Genomic DNA, 22,372 nt, shown 5'->3' with positions numbered 1-22,372 from the left:
TTTGTCCCATTTATAAAATTTTCTCAGAGCCTCAGACATAGGCTTTAGGACCTTCCATAGATCTGTGACTGTGTCTATATATATATAGGCACAGAGATGCTCTCATTTACACACAGCATTGCTCTTTCCACCTGCCTGGTGCTTCAAGTGGGGCTGGTACAAGGAGACAAATTTATTTTATTCAAATCCAAAGTTGCAGCTGTACAACATATTCATTGCCTTTAAGGAAATTATCAACCTGCCATCCTTTATTCTAATATACACAATAGGGATAATGGCACCCACTCCTCAGACTGTGCATTATCTATGCCATGAGGGAGTCATCCATTGCAGATTCTGGCATACTGTTGGCACTTGGGATGGGTTCTTTAGCACTTCAAGGCTTTCTTTTAAGCTTTGCAATAGCCAGCATGCATATTTAAAATCATTACTTTCTTTCCATAACACCATAGGTAGTCAGCTGAAGACTCCTCTCTCTGTATTACCTTAGACTTAAATAAAGACTCCTCAGGCCCAGGATAGTACTAAGAACAACTTCCCTCTGTTTGCCTGCCTAACAAGGATAAATGGCTCTATCTCTGTGGTTTATGGTGAATGCCTGATAATGCATCTTCAAGAAAAGCACTTAGCAAGAATACACATAAATATGACTATAATGTGTATTCAAACTACTCTATTCGCAAGGCCAAGTATACAAATGAAGGATGAAAACAGGCAAAATAGGTCACTAAAATTAGCCTGCACTGTTTGTGAGGCAGATAATAATAATACTGTGTTGTCTCTTAGCGCCTGGCTTTCAAGGGGTTCTGGTTACATAAGAAAGATTTATTGCATGAATAAGGCACTCATTTTCTTCCATCTTAATGTGATGTCTGCTAGTCTGGAAATGCAAGTCATAGAGATGTATTGCCTAAAGTGCACTTTCTGGAAGGCCCTTTGCCTTCCAAACCTTGATATTTGAATATTATATAAAGTCAATTTATATTCTTTAATCCTTCACAAACACTGAAATCTCTTTCCCTGAGCTCCCAGCAATCAAGTCCTGCAGGAACACAGCAAAGCCCAGAGGTTATTTCCCTTAAAGCGATACACAAGAAAAGAAAATACCTAATCATGGTAGAGGAATGGATCTATACCAATCCCCAAGCCACAAGGAAGAAAAATCCTGGAGTATCATTGCCTATTTTGCTTCAATGGAAAGAAAAAAATTTTAAATTACTAAATATTTTTATGAGAGAATATAGCTTTCATAAAAGTTTCAAATTGTTTATCGTTCATTGTTTACTAAAAAAAAAAAAAAAAAACCAAAACCCACAAATGCCATTTTGAATTTGGTGATAGATGAAATCAGAACCAAGGTATCAGCAAATGGCACCAGTTATTTCTGTCTCACCAGATGAGTGACTTTAAAATTTTAACACTGCAGGAGCCAAGTAGGACAGAGTCTTTCCTGTGTATAGGAGCTATGATTGATTCCATGACAGGCCTCACTAGCTTTTAGGCTTTTGTGTCTGTACTGTCTACCCATATTGTGGTCATGTTGTTAGAAGCTGCATCTGAATTGTAGGTGGTAGGAAGAAAAGCACAATGGAGATGGAACACAAGGTCTCAAACATGCCAGGGAATACCTTACACCTGAGAAATTGCCAGCTCTCCAATGGTAGTTTTCAACTGCCAATCTTCCAAATCGTGGATCCTTAGGTACGTCCTTTATAAACACTTCCAATTCAGACCCTACAACTTACCTGAAAGGTGGTATTATTATTCTGTGTTTGAAGTAAGAGAAACAAATTTCATAGAGGAAAGACATTTTGCTTGATGTAGGTAGGTTATTTTAAGACTGGCATTCTAACCTATCCTATTCAAAGGAGTCCATATTTCCATCTGTGTGCCATGGTCTTGAAAGCTACGGAGAAAAAATATTCATAGAATTTTCTTTCTGCCAATAGAAATATTAACCCTATACATGATGAAATGTTTTGAAAACATCTTGAAAAATTCAAGGATGCTAAAGCTTTAGAGAACCTTGCTGGTTTCCTATATGTATTTGGCTTTAGACGTTTCCTACTCCCTGAGCTCTCAATAATATTTCTATTCTTTCATACGTAGGTTTCTCAATCTCTCTCTTACTACTTACTGAGAGCTATAACATGGAGGTATCTTTAAAGTATCTATCAAGCTAAACAGGTTTCCCGGAACTCTTAGAGGAAACCACTGAACTTGCCACTATGCACAAGTATATCTGTTACCCTAACAACCATTGAGAAAATAAATATCTTCATGAAATGCGACTGCATTTAGATCTGGCACCTTAAATACATAAAACTACGACCGAAAAAAAGACAATAAATGAGGGGGATCTGAGATCAGTTCCTTTTGTTTAATCTCAAAATCTGTAGTCCTGAAAGGAAGGCATACCGCATCGATCATCCATGAAATGCCTGCAGCTTCACACATTTCTAGTACGGCTTAAGATGTTGGTCAGTGCTGTACACTGCGAACTCACATGGGCAGTGAATCTAAGTGAATAGAAGCTTCCAAAGGGCATGGCTTCCTATGTCTTCCTAGCCTCCTCTGATTCTCTTTCAAGCTCATTACCTCAAAGGAGGGAGATTATATAACAGCCCTTCTGATTAATTTTAAAACACAAAATGGAAGTAAGGTCTAATCTATGAAAACTATGCAACTGTAACTTCTTTGTTATGTCTCTCGGATGTTTCTCAGATGTTATTTACTTTTACCTTAACATTAGAGGCAGCTACCACTTTACATTTCCTGAGATATGGAGAATTAAATGTACTGCCGAGACTGTTCTTGCTCTCTCATGTGTCCGTGCCTTGATCGGTAACGCAGAGAGGATGTGATGATGTTCTCAAAATACAGCAACTCAAGAAAAATGTCAGAACAACCTGAAAACTCTACAGGCAGCATTTGGAGAAATTGTGAATATAAATAACACACCACCTGACTCATCCTGTGCTGTTGGAGAGAGGAAAGCAATCGAGGCAAAATATAGGAGGAAAGTTAAGCCAGAAGTCACCCCCCCCCCCCAAACGACTTTTTCTTGTTACCTCCTGAGGTTTCCGCAAACAATGCTCCCCAGCATCATCCAAGCAGGTCACCTTCCTGAGGAAGAAAGAAGAGGGGAAAGGAAGACAGGAAATCTGAAAGAGCAAACACATGTGCAGACACCATGCCTACAAATTATGTTTTATGATTCACACGCACCCTGAAACTTATTCTAAGTACTACCATTTCGTTTTCAGACTCCATTTAATCCTAGGGAGAAACTAAATTCAGGGTCTTGGGTCCTAGAGAATCTATGGACTTCCCTGTAGCTGAAAAGCTTCTATTGTAAAGAGTTACCTGAGTCCAACCTTCTCAGGGACAACGTATATGGAGACAGTTGTCTGAGTCCATCTCAAGGACAACTCCATCTTGCTGTCAAGATCAAAGAAGTTCATATTCCCAGACCTTGGAATGAACTCCTATTTTACTTCTGCAAATGTTTTCTTAATTGTCTGCTTAACCAGTAAAGAATATAGATTGCTGTTCTCTACACCAAGGTGCATAAATTGTAAACATATATAACCAATTGCCTGTTATACCCTAGCATGCAACTGACTGGCTGATTTGTCCCCTTATCACTCTGAGCTCCAGAGTGAATATCTAGGAGAATAAATTAAGGACATTGAAGCTAGGTGCCCTGGATATGGACCAGTCTCCAATGAGTACTCCCTTGCTTAACTCATAACGTCAAAATACAATTGGATAACACCACAGATCCCCCTGACCCATTTGCTTTGTGTTTCCCATATTTTAAAAGTGTTGTGCAATCTCCTCTTGAGGACATAGTTCAATTCCAAAAGTGGCTGCCTCCCTGTTCTTAAAAAAAATGAGGCTTTCCGAAGTAAATTTTCTCACCTTCCACCCTGAATCCTATACTCCTTTATTATATATGCCTAAATGAAACTCAGTGGATTTAAGCCTGTTGCCCAGTGTCTCACAGCAAATGAAGTTGAAGAAACACTCAGACTTATTTCAAATTTTACATATATATAGTGGCTTAATTTTGCAATAAAGATTAATTTACTTATTTCCTGCATGATTTCTCTATCATCTATTAATCTGTCTATCTATCTATCTATCTATCTATCTATCTATCTATCTATCTATCTATCTATCTATCTATTTATCTATCTTCTATATACTTATCTGTAGTCCTCTGCCTTTCAGGATAAAACTTTTTTGGGAAAAAAAAGTCTTTAGCATCTTCCAGAATTGACATAGGAGAGGTTTCTTTCTCCATGAATGAAGCAGGAAATAATATCCTGCTTGTTATTTTGAGTCTCCCTACCACCTAATTCCCGGTAAATCACTGAGTAATCAGTCTGAAGAAGTAACACGCAACAGCATTAAAATTAGGGGTGTTTGAAGAGGGAATTAGTGCACTCACTCATTATTCTTGATTAATTGAAAATTATCCTGCTAACATTTACTGTGCTATTCATTTGTTATTTGGAAGTGATTAGCTACAAATAGCAGTTCAGAATTCGACAGTTTCATAGTTACAGTCAGAGTCATAATTACATCTATGGTGCTTTTCCTTCAGATCTGCCTCCTTCACTTGAAAACAGTTCTTACTTTTCCTTGAACAACCCATCACCATATATAGCATCAACCCATCATCACATATAGCATCAGGTTTATTTTTTTTTTTTTCTCCCAAACACAGAGACATCGGGGCCCTGCTTTCATTTACCAAGATCACAAGGACTTAAAAATCATGAGACTAGGAATTTAGTTTACTGACCAAGGCTGTTAAATCTGAGGGCACAAATAATCCTATTCACCAAATTCTCCATTAGTCTGTTTCTGTCTTCAATGGACAATCCATCCATCAGCCTTCCAATTTCTTCCAAGTATTCTAAGGGCTTTAGGCAAAATACTAAGTGAACTTTATTGTTTACTTCTGAAATCCTAACTCTTTCTCTCCTTTGTCTTTAAATATTTTATCCTGGAAATTTTTCTATATCCCAGTGTAGTCACAGGACACAGATATTTTCAAGGCATTGTCTAAGTTCAGTTTGACTTACCTCACCAAATCCATTTTTCTTATAGGAAATTGATACTGTCAACTGTCTTAAGAAATGGCTACTAATGTTAGTTTACCTTTAGGTATTAACATTGATTGTGCATTGGCTCACTAAGGTGTGGATCATTCAGAGATGTTTGCATTTTTTTTTTAACTTAAAGATCCCACACACAGTGATTCTCAGGCCAACATGCCCATTGCAGTCATTGCATGTACTTTATCCATGATGAAAGAACAGTCACATGGCCCACATCACAGACCAGGTCAAGCCAGAACTTAAGAAATAGCTGCTTTTGGAGATTTCAATTTATAACAATGAATATTTGTCTATTAAGCTAGCTAGTATGACTACAATTAAATTAATAAGAGATTAGGTGTTGCTTCTTGTTCCTGTAATGTCTAAAATCCAATGTTACTCCATCAAATTGGCTTGCTTTTTAACTTGTTCTAGTATCATAGAAAACAAGCATCTGTATGTAGTGCTGAATTCCATTCCAGAGCCCTGCATAAAATCTACAGAATTTGTACTTTAATAAGTTCAACCAAATGTATGCTTGAATTTGAGAATCCCTTGGTGCCCATGGAATACTCAAGAGCAGATCCAATGGGATTACAAATGAATTTGAAGTAGATTTTTCTTTTCTTTGACTGACAGTGGATCTGGGATGCCAGCCATAAGAGTGTTTCCCAGGCTGTAATATATTTTTTACTCAGAGTACACAAAAACAAAGACAAAAACAAAACAGAGGATACAATGAGTGAATTGTTGAACACTATCTTATATCTGTTACTACATGGCAATGCATGTAAATAGATGTACTTCCCTTTGGGAGCTTAGACTCCAGTCAGGCAGAATGATGTGAATTCCATGCCCACAGACAAAAGAAAACAAAAGCTAACAGCAAGAACAAGAATGAGCACATGTATATCCTAAAAGACTCCAACTAAAGACCATACCAGATGAATTCAGCCTTAAAATAAAATAAATAAGCAAGGCTCAAAGACAGATAGACCACTGGATATAGAAGGCTCAAGCCAGTCCCTCCTTTCCAACATCCCTTTTATACTTCAGGCACTTGATGAATTCATAATTATCCCCCAGGCCTTTCTCAGACTTCCTTGCTCTGTTCTCCTTATTACCCTCATTTCTTATGTTATGGATATGTATGTATAAGAGAGGAGAGAGAGAGAGACAGAGAGAGAGAGAGACGGAGACAGAGACAGAAAGACTCAGAGAGAGACAGAGACAGAGAGAGACAGACAGAGACAGAGACAGAGAGACAGAGAGAGACATACAGAGACAGAGACAGAGACAGAGAGAGAGAGAGAAAGAGAGAGAGAGACAGAGACAGAGACAGAGACAGAGACAGAGACAGAGTAAAAACTAAAGGCTAATGTGTTGATGACTTAGTCCATAGATGGAATTACAGTTCGGAGATGGTATCATGAAGACTATGACCTTATCAGTCCATCTATCAGCTCATAATCTGATAGCCTTTTGAGAAATTGAGCTTTTGAGGCTTTTGAGGCTTTTGAGGCTGAGCTTTCTTAGAAGAAGCAGCTCACGGGACTCCATCATTTGAAAACTAATCTGGTTTCTGATGGCCTCCCTGCTACACCCCATTCCCTGCCCTCCCTCCCTTGCATCTTGGTTGTAATGGAGTCAGTTTCTACTTCTTTCTCCCGATTTTTTTTTTTTTGTTACAGGCTTAAGAGTAAAGAAGCTATATAGCCATGTATGGAAAACTGAAATCAGGAGCCAAAATAGATCCTTCCACTCTTACAAAGCTTCTTCTGACATTCAGGACAGCATCACAAAGTCTGACCAAACAGCTGCATCTTTTTCAACTACTGCCACTGTGCCCCAAGGCTCTCTGATGCTTGGAATGACTTTGTACAGCAGACTCTATATGAAATTCCAGTCACCTTAGTAGTAGAAATCATGAATTGTTCATCTATGATTGACGCACACTTGCCTGGTCTCCTGGTATTTATCACAGTGGTTAGGAACCATGGATCATTGTGTACACCCCAGGTTTACAAACCAATAGCTATATGAAATGGATAAAGCTGTTTAATCTCTGTCTGAGTTTCTTCAGCAATCTTCAAATCTTAACTGAAAATGGAAGATGCCACTCCTGTTGGAATAGGCATGAAATGACTCAGTATAGGCAGCGTAAAACAATGACGCTCTAGTATTAGGATTAATATTTGCTTGGATCCTTATTCTTAGTACAAATGAACAGATTATTCCATCTTCAAACACTTTCCAAGGAGCACATATCACTTTGATGCTGACAGGTTCAAGTGCTAAGCCAAGTAGCTAACCGTGGATGTATTGGTGACACCTTATTTGATATAGGACACCCATTGCAAGGTCTCAAACCCATTTATGAATACCATTTTGAATCACTGAAGAGAGTTAGGCATCACGTAACCATTGACACAAGTCTCCCAACAAACCAGTGAGACAGACTGCAGACTTTCCAAGTGAGTGGCACACACCTTTCTAATGAGGAACATGGGTTATGCATGATAGCTCTTACCTGCCAAACTGTATGTGCCTCAAATCAGAACAAGCATAATCTCATTTCAGTGTTTGAGACTAGTGAATGGCACCACTTACTGGATTGTTATTTCCATTTCACATTAAAGGGAAATTCCTGAAGCAGTTACTGTGCACTATCTTATTGATTTATTGATTTATTCACATCACAATTGCTGCACTCCTCCCTTGTCCCCTCTCACACACACCCTCCGCCCTTCTCCTCTGAGAGGGTGCCCCTGTCTGTCTATCTCCCACTCCAATACATCAAGTCTCTGTGCCAGGCACTATCTTATAGAGGGCACTGATGAGTCCATCAGTCTCAGTGTTCTTCATCTGGGGTAATGTTTTCCTACCAGAGAGGAAGTGCCAGGAGTCACATTTGATTGTCAGAGCTATATACCCACTTGGCCTGTAGCAGATGGAAGTTACTAATATTGCTCAACATCATACAGGTACAGAACAACCCTTGACAACAAAACTGCATGCTGCCTTAAATGACAGCTTGCCATGTTGAGCAAGCCATGCACAGGAGTCAGAAAAGCTCAAGAGCTCTTAGTGGAGCATGGTACCAGATCTATTTGCTTGCTTACAGCTTTCTATATTCCAGTAACACAACTGATTGCATTTTTTCACACAGGATCCACTGCACAGTAATTTTACTGATGCTCTTGATGGTAATGATACCCAGTCAAAACACTGAGCCTTGAGAGGAGCCTTGTGGATTCTGTGGTCTGACCCACTGACCTTTAATAAGACTAAGTTCCCTTAGTGACTCTCAGTTGGCAAGAATTAGGGTACCGGGAGCAAAAGCTTAGTTTGATTCATTTTACCCTCTGGTTCTTTTCAAAATTGCACACATCACCATGGAGGGACCCAGGTGAGAAGAATAGAAGTAGGTATCAAATTGGATAAAATAATAAGGCAACTGGAGTCACAACCTCTTTCATCTCCCGCTGCCTTCCTGCAATCTTTACTTCATTTTCTGTCTAGAAAGCAAAATCATTTAACAGTCACCAAGCCTTTCCAACTAACTGTGCACCATGCTTTAGGAATTGTGGGTCATAACTGCACTCGAGCTATCATATCTTTCAGTGCAGAGGTGATTTCAGACACCCAAGCCTAATGTCAATAAGATAACATCATGATTATGTAATCTGTGTTCACACATTAGTAGGTGCTTCAAAGCATCAGTTCGAAAAGCTGTATGATCTGCTTGCAGCTGAGCCTTCCAGAATTCCTAGTTGGTAATATTTAATATCCACCCGGTTTAATAACTTACCTTGCCAACAGTAAGTTACTAAATCTCAGAGGAACTCAAATTTGCCTCTGGAATTCTTATTTATTGAATGACCCAATTGTAGGTGCTTTGGTCCTTCTTAAAAGGGAGAACAAATACTCACGGGAGCAAATATGGAGACAAAGTGCAGAAAAGAGACTGAAGGAAAGGCCATCCAGAGACTGCTCTACCTGGGGATTCATCCCATATACAGTCACCAAACTCTGAAACTATTGTGGGTGCTAAGAAGTGCTTGGTGACAGGAGCCTGATAGAGCTATCTCCTGAGATGCCCTGCCAGAACCTTACAAATAGAGTCAGATGTCTGCAGCCAACCATTACACCAAGTGCAGGATCCCCAATGGAGGAGTTAGAGAAAGGACTGAAGGAACTGAAGGAGTTTGCAACCCCATAGGAAGAACAACAATATCAACCAACCAGACCCACCAGAACTCCCAGGAAGTAAGCCACCAACCAAGGAATGCACATGACTCCAGCTGCATATGTAGCAGAGGATGGCCTTGTCAGGCATCAGTGGGAGGAGAGGTGCTTCAGCCTATGAAGGCTCAATACATGTCCCAGTGTAGGGGAATTGAGGGTAGGGAAGCAGAAGTGGGTGGGTGGGTGTATGAACACCCTCATAGAAGCATGGGGAGGGGGAATGGGGTAGGGGGAGTCTGGGAAGGGAGGAAACCGGGATACCAGTTGAAATTTAAATAAAATAAATTAGTTAATTAAAAAATATCTGTATGAGTGTTTTGTATGGATGCATGTGTTCAGCTAATTGTGTCCAGAAGAGGGCCTAAGATGTCCTGGAAATGGAGTTAACAAACTCAGTTGCCATGCGATTGCTGGGAACTGAATCCCAGTGTTCTGTAAGAGCAGCAAGGGCCTTAACCACTACCCTATTATTTCAGCCCCTACCCCAGGAGTTGTTAAATAGAGAAGAAAAACTACAAATTCTATAAAGAAATTCTGAATTTTGTGTAGCAAGATATGTATTTTTTCCCATTGTGATTCACCTATACTTCTGTAATGCAACTTTGTAGCTATATGGTCAAAGACACAGGTTGTACAAAGATATGCTGGTGTTTAAATGTATTGGTTTTCTACACGATCCTTCTACTTCCGGGTTATAGGGAACCATCAATGCAAATAAACATGAGGTCATTGCAAATATGTTATTTCTCGCTGTTAACAAACATGGAAATTGGCTCTTCAGTCTCTTAAATTGAGACTGAAAGGCCTGAATGGAAGCACATTTCAGAGATAGAACACTCAATCCACTGCCCAAATTGGAAACAAAGAAAAAAATTGTTATAGTATTAAGCTAAGACTTATTTACCCACCATCTTCCTTCAGTTCAAAAGCTGATAGGGGCTGGAAAGATGCTTCAGTGGTTCAGAGCACTCGCTTTTCCTCCAGAGGAACTGGGTTCAGTCCTAGCACCCACATCCGGTGGGTCAGAAGCACCGTTAGCTTCCATTCCAGGTGAGCTGACACTCTCTTATGGTCTTTGCAGGTACTTCATCAATACAGTGTGCTTACAGATAATTGGGCACATTCATATAAATTTAAAAATAACTTAATAATCCATAAAGGATAACTTAGTAAGAAAAAGATTTCATGTGATTTAAATACAAACAACCAGCTCTTGTTTCCATGAAGTTTTAAATAATGACTCTGTAAAAACTTAAATAGAACATTTTTAGGACACTCCATTCTTCTCAGTAAACAAGCAGCTCCCTATCTCTTTCACAATGAAACACTGGAGAGTGCTTCGTGTCGGCGATGCATAGCTATAACCTATCTGACCTGCCCTCTCTTTCTGACTTCCACACCTGTTACCACCACCACTCCATCACTTGGGAACACAGACAGAATCTTGCCATGTAGCTGTGGTTTTCTTTATGTAGAGATGCCTTTCTTGCCATTTGAAGCTCACCTCTCATTTGTCTCAAAGGCCATCATCCTATTCTTCCACTTCACACTCAAATGTCTATTCTGGGAGGACTCAACTGAGTCTCCAGCCATGTGCTCACTCAGCCAGGAACCCTGTGAACCAGCTCATAATTTAATGACTTATCTTATTTAGCTTCTTTTTCAATACTTTACGATTCATGAAGCAATGACTCTTGTAAAATTTATGTTTTCTTTGATCAACATAGTCGATATTCTATCTATAATTTCTGAGTTGAAATTGAGATGAAGTCATGTTTATACAATGCAAGGTATTTGGGAATTATCAAGAGTCTGTGAACTGTTAGGAATCTTACAAGCTCTTCTTTTTGGGGACTCTTGTATGATGCATTTTTGGTTTTGCCATTGATCTTATAATTGTGTAGTCTCTTTCTGTTAAATCAGCCTCTAACAAGGAAATTCTTGTTTCTAGGCAATTACCAAATTGCCTATCACTGGCATGAGTGCCCTCTCTGACAAAACAGCAGTAGTTAAATGGAAGATGTCACAAGATGCCAATAAGCACCAAACACCATACCTATGGTTATCAGGAGACCATTCATTTTTTAGAATATGATAGTTTCTTACCTCTTGTTTATGCTTTTCATTAAAACACAGAGTTATCTTCAGCAAATAAAGATAAGATGTTGATTGACACTGTCAATCAACAATCACTGGAACAAATCTCTATTCATTCCAGAGAGGAAACTAGTAACAGACCAAAGTAACAATACTCTCAGAGCTACCAAAGCCAACACATTAAACAAAGGAGTTTATTGATGTTACTTTCATGAATATAGATGAGGGGTTACCTACAACACCATGGTCAACACAAAAGCAGCTCAATTACTGAAAAGCAAACCCAGCATGGGTTACTGACAATTCATAAACCTGGGTACCTGGAGGTCTCTGCAGGATTTGCAGGCAATTCAATAGGTCAGAGAATATCCTCTCCTCCAAGTCTTTTCTGCTTATGTAACTTGGGGTGGGGGCAGGGGCTCTGGGTTTATTCTGAATGTCAGGGACTCCCAGAGACTTTTAAATTGTTGATATCCTAAATCTGGATGAGCTAGGCTTCCCTTTAGATCTTTTGAGTCATAATGAGCTCCCCCCAAGATGAAATGCTTCCACTTGGGGAAATTTGTTAGACGATGCAAAGCCAAAAATAATTAAAGATGGAGTTTTATACTTTTTTGCTTGTTTAAAGGAGCATAACATTTTGATCACTATTACAAAAAGGGTGGATTCTCTATAGTCTCATCCTAAGGAGTTACAATCTAAAGTAACTATTAACTCTTTGTGGCAACCAATATCCAATATTTCAGATGTCTTCCAAGTTTGTATGTATATACTCTTTTTCACAATACTTAAAAACTTTATAGATGACCTCCCCAACATATTAACAATTGCATTAGGGAATTGTTAAGGTAAACAAGAGACAGGGAGCTACCAAACCATAAACAATATCTTTAAAAACATTTTTATTTCATAAATCACCTGTATATGTACACAGTAAAGGTAAATAGTAAATAACTATATAACTCTCTCTCTCTCTCTCTCTCTCTCTCTCTCTCTCTCTCTCTCTCTCTCTCTGTGTGTGTGTGTGTGTGTGTGTGTGTGTGTGTATGTAAGAGAGAGGTATTGAGATTTTATTAGTACAGATTGTTTTACAAATGTCTTCCATCAGCTCTGCTAGACCCCAGACTCATGGCCAGTGAATTTACACTGCTTTAGATAAACACACTGCACAAACACCTTGAAATTTGTCTCCATCCCTTCATTAATGATTTCTGTGACCTTCAACAGTGGCAACCCTCAACCTCTGAACTTTGCACTATTTTATCAGGAAAATGGAAGCAACGAATGCTTGTTTTCCCATTCTGCTTTGACAACTCCTTGATTAATTATAACCATTAAATATATACTGGGCTTGAGACTCACAGGGCAGTATGTCTGGAAATTCTGCTGGAAAGCATATACTCAGCAACGACTCTTTTCTCCCTCTCCATTTTCAGAGGATTACACTGGAAGGAAAGGTTTTCCATCCCTATCAGGAGAGTTCATGCTGGAGATATGTTTCCAGAGTGAACAGTAGTTCTAATTCATCTTTCTGACATGACTGACTTTAGTTCACGTATCTGGAGTAGACATAAACATCTCTTTGGCCTGGTGCCCTAGCATCATAAGACGTAAGGGAGTAATTTTAGGTCTTGACTGTTCTGTTGGCAACAAAAGCCATAATTGGCAATCAATATGCATAAGGCTATTTAAGAAAGGATGAATGGGCTGAAGGCCCGCCGGCATGTCATACAGCAGGAGAATAAAGAATTGCTCTGAGACTTTAGCATTGATTCATTTTGACAGTTTCTTTTACCATGATGAATGCACAGCTTCATTTGCTCAGAACAAGTACCTATGGCAGTACTAGAATCCACAATTCTGAAATTTCCTACTAAAGAAATAACCAGGTTCCGTGGCTGAACCCTGACAAGTACTAGAAGAGGGCTGGCTTCTAGGCAGAGTGTATGTGATTTGGATAAGTTACCTAGCATCCCTTAACTTCATTTTCTTCCTTCCTCAGTGGAAGCATAGACTAGTAGAGAATACTTGGTCTGTATTTGGCTAAAAGAGCTTTTGTACTATACGGGTGAACCAGGACAATTATATATAGGCAACTTCCTATATGTAGAAGAAAGGTAAAATCTAGGTATATATCTACACCTGAAATGTTCTTGGTAAGTAATTTCTAACTTGTCCACAGTTTGTGATAGAAGTTATGTGAGAAAGGACAAAGGGAAATTTTTATAAATAAAAACAAATAGGCTTAACTTGCTATGAAAAACAAGTTTCAGGAAAAATGATTAAAAGAAAACTGGAAAATTTTGTGAGTGTGTGTGTCTGTGTTTACATGGTGTATAATCGCATACATACATATGCAAAGGTCAGAGGAATATGTCAAATATCTTTCACTATTACTATCAACCTTACATCCAAATATTTTTGAGATGAGATCTCTCATTGAACATGCAACTTCCGGTTTTGACTAGAGTCATTGGCCATCAAATTCCCAACACTGAGTTTACAGACATGAATGGCCATACCCAGGTTTTATGTAGATGGTGGAGATTTGAACTCAGGTCCTCATGCTTTCATTGCAAGTACTCTTAATATCTAAGCCACCCTCTATTCACTTATTTTTTTTATGTTTTTATGCTATCTATAATAATTCAGTTGCAAAATAGTCAAGGAAAGTCTCAAGAATTGTCCCTGGGTTCTGAGAAGAGAAGAGAAGAGAAGAGAAGAGAAGAGAAGAGAAGAGAAGAGAAGAGAAGAGAAGAGAAGAGAAGAGAGGGGAGAAGAGGGGAGGGGAGGGGAGGGGAGGGGAGAAAAAAGAAAGAAAGAAAGAAAGAAAGAAAGAAAGAAAGAAAGAAAGGAAGGAAGGAAGGAAGGAAGGAAGGAAGAAAGAAAGAAAGAAAGAAAGAAAGAAAGAAAGAAAGAAAGAAAGAAAGAAAGAAAGAAAGAAAGAAAGAAAGAAAGAAAAATAATATGGAATGCTCACAAAAAGGGATCTATCATGATGGCCCTCCAAAAGACTCAACAACCAGCTAAGATATTTACATCCAACCAATGAACAGAAGCTGCCTACCCCTGTGGTTGAATTAGGGAAAAGCTGGAAGAAGCTGAGGAGGAGGGCAACCCTGTAGGAGGACAAGCAGTCTCAATTAACCTGGACCCCCAAGATCTCTCAGACGCTGGACCACCAACCAGGCAGCATATCCCAGCTGATATGAGGTCCCCAACACATATACAGCAGAGGACTTCGGAATGGGGGTTGCAGACATCCTCCTGGAGATGAGGGATGGAGGAGGAATGGAATGTGAAACAGTCAGAGTGGACTGGGAGGAGGATAAATCTGGAGTGTAAAAAAAAAGATTAAATAATATTTTTTAAAAAAGAAAATGCATCAATTAAAAAAAAGAGAGAGACTATGATCTCAAAGGACTTAGATTCAAGTTTGAAGTACGGGAAAGATAAGATATAATTGCCAAGATAAACAATATTTTTTTCTCCACTTGCCAACATGCTATTAAATCTGAGAAGGGGCATAAACATTGAGTTCAGAAGGGATGCAAAGGGATACAATCAAGCAAATGAGCTTAAATGGAGGAAGATCATGGAGGAAAGTACTTGTAATTCTGCTTGTGAATAAAGGAGAAAAAGAAACATAAATCCAAGTGAAGGGAAGCCAGAGCCAAGGATGGGGTCACTGGACAACAACAAAAAGGTTTTTAATAGGAATTACAGAAAATTTCATGAAAAGTAGCATTAATCAACTTACAAATCATGTTCACCATTAAATAAATATGGAGAGGGTGGCCATTAGTGAAACACTACTTACACCTATGCCTTCTTGGATCTCCATGCAATCTGAGTAAAGCCAATAAACATGAATACAAGTCAGTTTAAATGTATTTGGAAGCAGGTTGCTTTTGTTGTTGGTGGTGCTACAGAAAATACCCTTACCAAAGCGTCTTAATGAATGATGGGTTAATTTTGGCTTCCAGGTTCAGGGAACAGTTTCTTATATCAAGGAAATCCTGACACCAAGAGCTTACATTAAAACTACAGTCAGGAAGCAGACAGCTCAGCTATCTATCACCTGACAAGACCTAACCCACTCCATGTTTTAGAAGAGGCAGCCGTGTTAGGCCTTAAGATTCAGGTTCCCAAAAAAGTAGGTAAGTCTTCTCTGGAGAGCCATGGACAATGGGTTGGTAGTCAATAATGGCCCAGACATTTGGCCAGAGAGGGAGTATAAGCCCAGAGATGAGTGTTCCTGGCACATCTGTCTGAGAGAGATAACGAGCCCGAAATTGGGACAATTCCTGAAGTTTTCCTAAAGCCTAACCAAAAAATGGTAAAACTAAGAGACCAACCCATCAGAAACTATACTAATGTAACTGCCACCACCTAGCTAACCATGTTCAAGATTATCTAACCCTTCCAGAAAATTCCTCTAATTCTGCATTAAAAAAAAAAAAAAAAAAAAAGGATGTGAGAGCTCCTCTCTTGGTTACCATTTTGATGAATCATTGACCCCTGCATGCTGGTTGTTTCTGCAGAATAAACATTCTTTGCCTCGGCATGCTAATTTGAATCTGGAGTCTTTCTTTAGTGATTCTCAGATTCCAATCCTCTTTTTACACAGTCTAGTGTGCTGGCCCAGGAAATGGTGCTACCTATTGTTAGAGTGAGTCTTCTTACCACAATTGCCTAACCAAGAGATTCTCTCAAGCAAAGCCAGAGGGTAAGCTATTCTAGAAACCCCTTACAGGCGCACTCAAAGGATCCATTCCTGGGAGATGCTGGGTTCTCGCAACTTAACAATTATCCTTCCCTTCTGGCAGCCCTTCCAGTTGGTACAGATATTGTGCTACACTGACACCCACCCCTCTGTGGACAAAGATTTCACATCTCTGCCATTTCTCACCTGTTGAACTCCAGCCAACTTTCCTGGCCCAGCATACCGTGATTTTAATAAGAAATGTCCTCCAGATCCTTAGACAACTGATGCAAGGGACTCCAAAGGTGGCGCTGTCTGGGGATGTTTATAAGGCACGGCTTCTCTGAAAGTGTGTCCCTGGGGAAGGATTTGAGGCTTTAAAGCCTCATGCAACTTTGAGTTCACTCTCCCTCTCTGTTTAAGGGTGTGGGCTCTAGCTTATCACACTGGCAGCAATGCCTGCCTTCTGCCATCCACGCATACCTTGATGGACTAACCTCTCTGAAACTGTAAACCAAAATAAACACTTTTTCGGGTTGCTTTTGGCATTTTGTCACAATAGAAAACCAACTAACATGTAGAAGTTTTACTCACACCGCATTCTGCTTGCAATAGCTCCATTTGAGGGCATGAATAAAGTGGTTAATAAGAAATTGACTGATAAGCAATTCAAAATAAAAAATTGTGCTCCTTTTAGATATTGGGTGTCGGATTTGATTGTGGTCATTAGAAGTTGTCATTTAACAAAGGACTAGGGAAGGGATTCTAACCCTAGCAGAGCCTGGGCTAGAGAGGGCACAACAGCCTTCAGCTTCTTGCATAATAGTTATATAGGTATAGATATAGAGATATAAAGATATAGTGATATAGAGATTATATAATATCTATATCATCTAAATCTATACTCATATCTATATAATGCAATGCGTTTGTTGAACATTCATATTAGAAATCAAGATCACACCAGTGTCCGGAACAAAAACACTACTTTCTTTCAGAGGTCAAACAAACCTCAAGAAAAGCTTCTCAATTATTCTAATATTAATTAACTGCTGACTTTTTATGTCATCTCTAATGAAATGGTTTGTTTTATTATCTTCATTTACAAGTTAGAAAATCAAAAAAAATTAAAGCAGTTAAGAACTTTCTCAAGGTTAAAGAATTAGTAAATGTGTAGTGCCATAGGGTCAAAACTCTTAACAACCTACTAATCCATTAAAATTTTATCATGTCATCCTCTGAGCTCCCTGCGTGTTTTACTTATGCCTTTGTTAGAATAACAACTGGCACACTCTGCTTTGTGCTATGAAAAAGTATACACTCTACCTCAATAAATTATAAAGTCCTTGAGTTTAAGGGCCATATCTTATTCATCATTTTATCACCCATAACATCTAGTGAGTGGGTGATCAGAATAATGTGCTTCATAAATTTCATTTGAATTGCAGAAAACAAATCAGGAGAAAGTGTGGCGAAATGCCCTGTCATTGTTCTTGTTGCCTTTATTTTCCTATTTTCAGGTGTGTGTGTGTGTGTGTGTGTGTGTGTGTGTGTGTGTGTGTACATGCACATTGCACATGGATTTATATAAAGTTCAAGGAGAGCTTAGCATGCATTCTTAGTGAATGTCCGTTATTTTAACTCTTGTGCATGGTGTAAGGGATGGAAATACCAAAATGGGCATACAGAGTCACTGTCACTATTTTGCAGAGAATAACTTTGGTCTGTATTCACCGAACTCCCTAGCCCACAAGCTGACAGTATTTCTAATAAACACCCTTGACAGAATCCCTCCTACATGTATTATTTAATGTAAATTGTATGATAATGTTTTTTTTTTTAACTTTCTTCTCCTGGCTTAAGCTTCTAGATAAAAAAGTCACGGGCCTAGTTATAAGTGCTCTCAGTAAAAGGTTGAAAGTTAGGAGAACATTAGCTTCCTTTTCTCTTTCCTTAGTAGTAAGAGCTATGGAGATTAGTTCTTTATGACCAAAACTCTCCTAAAGGAGAATAAATGGTTATATCAATTTTAGCCAAGTCAGTTACAAAATATAAATCTTTAAACGCTTGGCTTGGACCATTCTTTGACCCAAATTACCAACCTAGATGGTTGTTTTCTAGAATCAAAGTTAGAATTGGACATGATTTAGCAGTCTGCTATTTGAATTACGTGCCTAATCTAAAATACCCTTCAACTGAAGAAATGGTTCTGAATATAATACAAGGAATAGGATTTCTTCACCTTCCCTGGGAGCTTTCTGACTCCATCCCTTAAAGTCAAGCACTTGGCATAATATACAATGGTGCTCAGATCCTACACAAATCTATTTCATATCCCTTAAATACATAAAGAAAGATCAGAACTGTAGGTCAGCTTTAAGAGACAACAAAACCTTCCGAATGCTTCACACAATTCTTGATTCCTAACTGCAACATAGTGCCTACATTTTACCAATTGAGGATCCATGCATTCTTTACTCAAAGACAGCATAAGCTAGCAGGTAAGAAGCAGAGATGTGGTTTGGTGTATTAGATCTAGAGTTAGACAATCTAGATAAAATGGCAGCTGGATAGTGTATAGTTCTGGCACATTATACAAGTTTTGTGAGCTTACTGAGTTTTGCTTTATATAATGTGTATGCCATAGTGGCTGCCTTGTCTGGTTTTTATTACTTAATTGAATAGTAGATATAAGCCAATTAGAACAATTACTTCTCTAGTTGGCTCATAGTAGTTTTATTAGAACATTCGAGCTCTTCCCATCACATATCAAAGCCTAAATGTAGTACAAGAACGCAGGTGTAGAGAGAATATCTTGTGTATAGTATAGCATCACTTGTCAGTTAAAAAACCTATGGCCTACGGCTTGAGCAGGAAATGGGAGGTGGGATATCTGGAAAGCAGAAAGAATTCTGGGATTAACAGAGACTGGAGATTCACCCAGAAAGATGTGAGGAGATGAGGAGAGTGACACATGGTACCTGAGCACAGGTAACCAACCAGATGGCAGAATGTAGGTTAAAATAAGTGGGTTATCTTTAGTTATAATGCAATCAGACTAAAACCTAACTATGTGGCCAAGATATTTGTAAATATATTTTGGTTCTGTGTCTTATTTCTGGGAGCATGGGGCTGGGAGGAAGAGCCAGGGCCTTCCTTTAACATGCATGTGTCACAAGTTGCAGAGACAGACAGAAGGAATGTTGTAGTAAGAATGCAAACTGTTTGAGTGGCCTTCATTTTGTACTCTCTTGTCTTAAAGTTGACCCACTCTACATCTTTCTGTATTTGCTATATATTACACTAGATTCCCCTCTCATTCTAGTCTGGATCAGTTCGGTAAGCTCAAACAAGTTCTCTGGTATCTCAGAACCTCGATCTTCCCTTCTCATCTGTAAAATTAGGCTAATGATAGTAATTATGTCTTGGGGAAGTTTTGAACATTGGGTACCAATGCGTATAAAATCCTTTGCACCGTAGAACCATAGTAATGTATTGAATAAATGTGATTAAAATTGATTAGTAGGGCTATGAATATCATTACCGTCATTAGCATCACTATCAGTGAATTGTGTACTTTTTGGGAAAATGACAGACTTCTCTAGAGCATTTATCTCCAGGTTTCCTCCCAAAGCAGCAAGCCAGGGGGTTCAATTTTATCCTGAGAAAGCAATACCAGTGACCAAACATCTAGCTAAAGTATTTCCATGGAAGTTCACAATTCTGCCTCTTAGTAAAGAGCAATGCCCCCTATTCATTCTCTCTCTCTCTCTCCCTCTGTCTCCCTCCCCCCTTTGCTTTCCCTTTCTCTTATTTCTCTCTTTTCTATCTTTCTCTTTCCATTCTGTCTTCTTTCTTTCTCCCTCTTCTCTCTCTCTTTTCCTTCTAGTTTTCTTTCTCTCTCAATTCTGTCTTCTCTCTCCATCTTCCCCTCCCCCTGCCCCTCTCACCATATACCCAAGTTTTTACTACTATGAATAATAGGAATTTGTTCCTAGCTGTGAACAATCTCTGCTCATTTCTATCCAAGTTTTGCTTTCCTAGTTTGCCCCCTCCTTGGGTTTCTCTTGGAAGACACACACTTCCCTCTGACTCAGTACTATGCTAGACATCTCATGCTCTTGCATACCACACAGGAGGAAAAAGTCATTGGCATCTGCTCTTCCTGCTTTCACATATTATCCTGACCCCTTAGCAGATTCACTGCATTTACTCCTAAACAATCTACTTACCTGCAACTCGTCCCCTTTCCAAAGCCCATCTCAACCTCATCTGTGACATCACTTGCCCCTGCGTGCTCAGTCTCAGTTACTCAGCTGTGTCCCACCTCACCTTTTGTGGGATGTCCTCCATGTTCTTTGTTCACCACAAATGTGTCTTCTTGTGGGCTCCTTGCTCCCCAAAAGTGGTTTTTATCTTAAGCCAAAGATCAGATTTCTTGAATTCTCACTAGGCAAATATGACATTCTCACATGAAACCACTAAATTCTGTGGATTTTCCTGTCTTATTTTATAAAACTATGTTAACTTCTTATGTCGCTTACCATAATTTAGGTCATCCTATTTATTACTTGAATTCCTACAATGGTTTACTCATTTGTTCTCCTGTTGTTAAGTTTGCATCATAACTTCAAATTCATTCTTTGTTCTGTAGCTGAAAAGATCTTTCTCCAATATATGACTATAACAAAGGTATGACCTTTCAAATTTTCCCATACCTCTCTAACTATTTCCCTACAAACTCAAACTGCATTTGCAAGTGTATTCTATGATTTCTCTTTTCTATTCATGATGGACATTTTCTCATTCTTATACACTTCTTTTTGTAACATGACATTTCACATACAGTATCATTTGGGGATATCATATTATGAACCTGGATCATATTCACTTCTCTGTTCTCCTAAGTACACACCCACCCTTATGATCTCCCTCACACTCCCCAAAAAGAAGAAGAAGAGGAGGAGGAAGAAGATGAAGGAGGAGGAGGAGGAGGAAGAAGAGGAATCAAATCCAATTTGTGTTGTTTGTATACTCACTGGAGCATGGTCAAACTTTTAGTGCCCAGTCCTTAAAGAAATTTTTCCTAATGGATGGATTCTCCACCAACTCATGTCAGAAATCAGCTTACTAGCATATTCTCCTTTAATACTCATCTACGGGATAATTGCCTATTTACTCTGCTACTCTTCACTATGTAACTGTTTACAAATAACAGGGAAACATGATTTTCCAGCAATTTGATGGTTCCTGCTCCATAAAAGAAAGAACAAGGGAAGGAAAAAAAGGAGATGATTGAAGAAATCGAATCTCAACTCTCAAATAGGAAGGGGCACACACCACAACTTCCTAGCAAGAACACCTCCAAAGAAGTAATCCCTTGGCTGCTGTGCAAGACCTCACTGCTGCTTGGTTCGCATTATCACGGACACATCTTTATTTTCTTTCTCTTTTGGTTCAATTGCCTAGCTTCTCACTCCAAGCAAATAAATGGATTTGTAGATGAATAAAGCTAGAATTTTAAGCCACCTATAAACAACACTCACTGGCATTTTGTTTATCGGAAATAGCATGAGGTGATCCACTCTGTTATATTTATGTTCTTTGATGTGTTACCCAACAAGAACAGCACTGTCCAAAATCCTAACCAATGTGCTAATTATGCCGTGCTTCTGTCTCCAAAGGCTTGCGCTCTTACCTGCTAAATTACAATTATAGTCTATTAGCATAAGTGCCTAACTTTGAATCACTGTTTTTTTTTTTTTTTTCCTTTTCTCAATTACAAAAATTAGAGGAAGGAAGGCCTAACAAAAAGTTGATGACAAAATAATTAGAATTCAGCCATACTACAGGAATTAAAACATGTTCAGAGATTGGCATTGTTCCTAGTTAGTCAGTGGCTTCAGTCAAAGTGCTTAGAGTCAACTGTGACAATTCTGATGATGATTACAGTGACTATGATCATGGTGGTGAGAGGCAGAATTCTATGAATCCTTGTACAATGCTAGGCAGGATGCTAAGCCTTTTAATTGATCATCTTATTTAGTAGTCGTTATAAGCCTACAAAATAAACACAACTAACGGTATCATTGTTTCCATGTGTAGGAAAGAAAAACCCAAGATTCAGAATGTTAATTAATTTGCCAAAAGTCCTGAAGCTAGTAGCGTGAGTAGGCAGGAATTCAGGTAACTTATTTCATCAAATGACAGA

This window comes from Mus musculus, chromosome 19, assembly GCF_000001635.26.
Source record: "Mus musculus strain C57BL/6J chromosome 19, GRCm38.p6 C57BL/6J".
NCBI classification, from domain to species: Eukaryota; Metazoa; Chordata; class Mammalia; order Rodentia; family Muridae; genus Mus; species Mus musculus.
Note: the sequence above shows the minus strand (reverse complement) of the source record.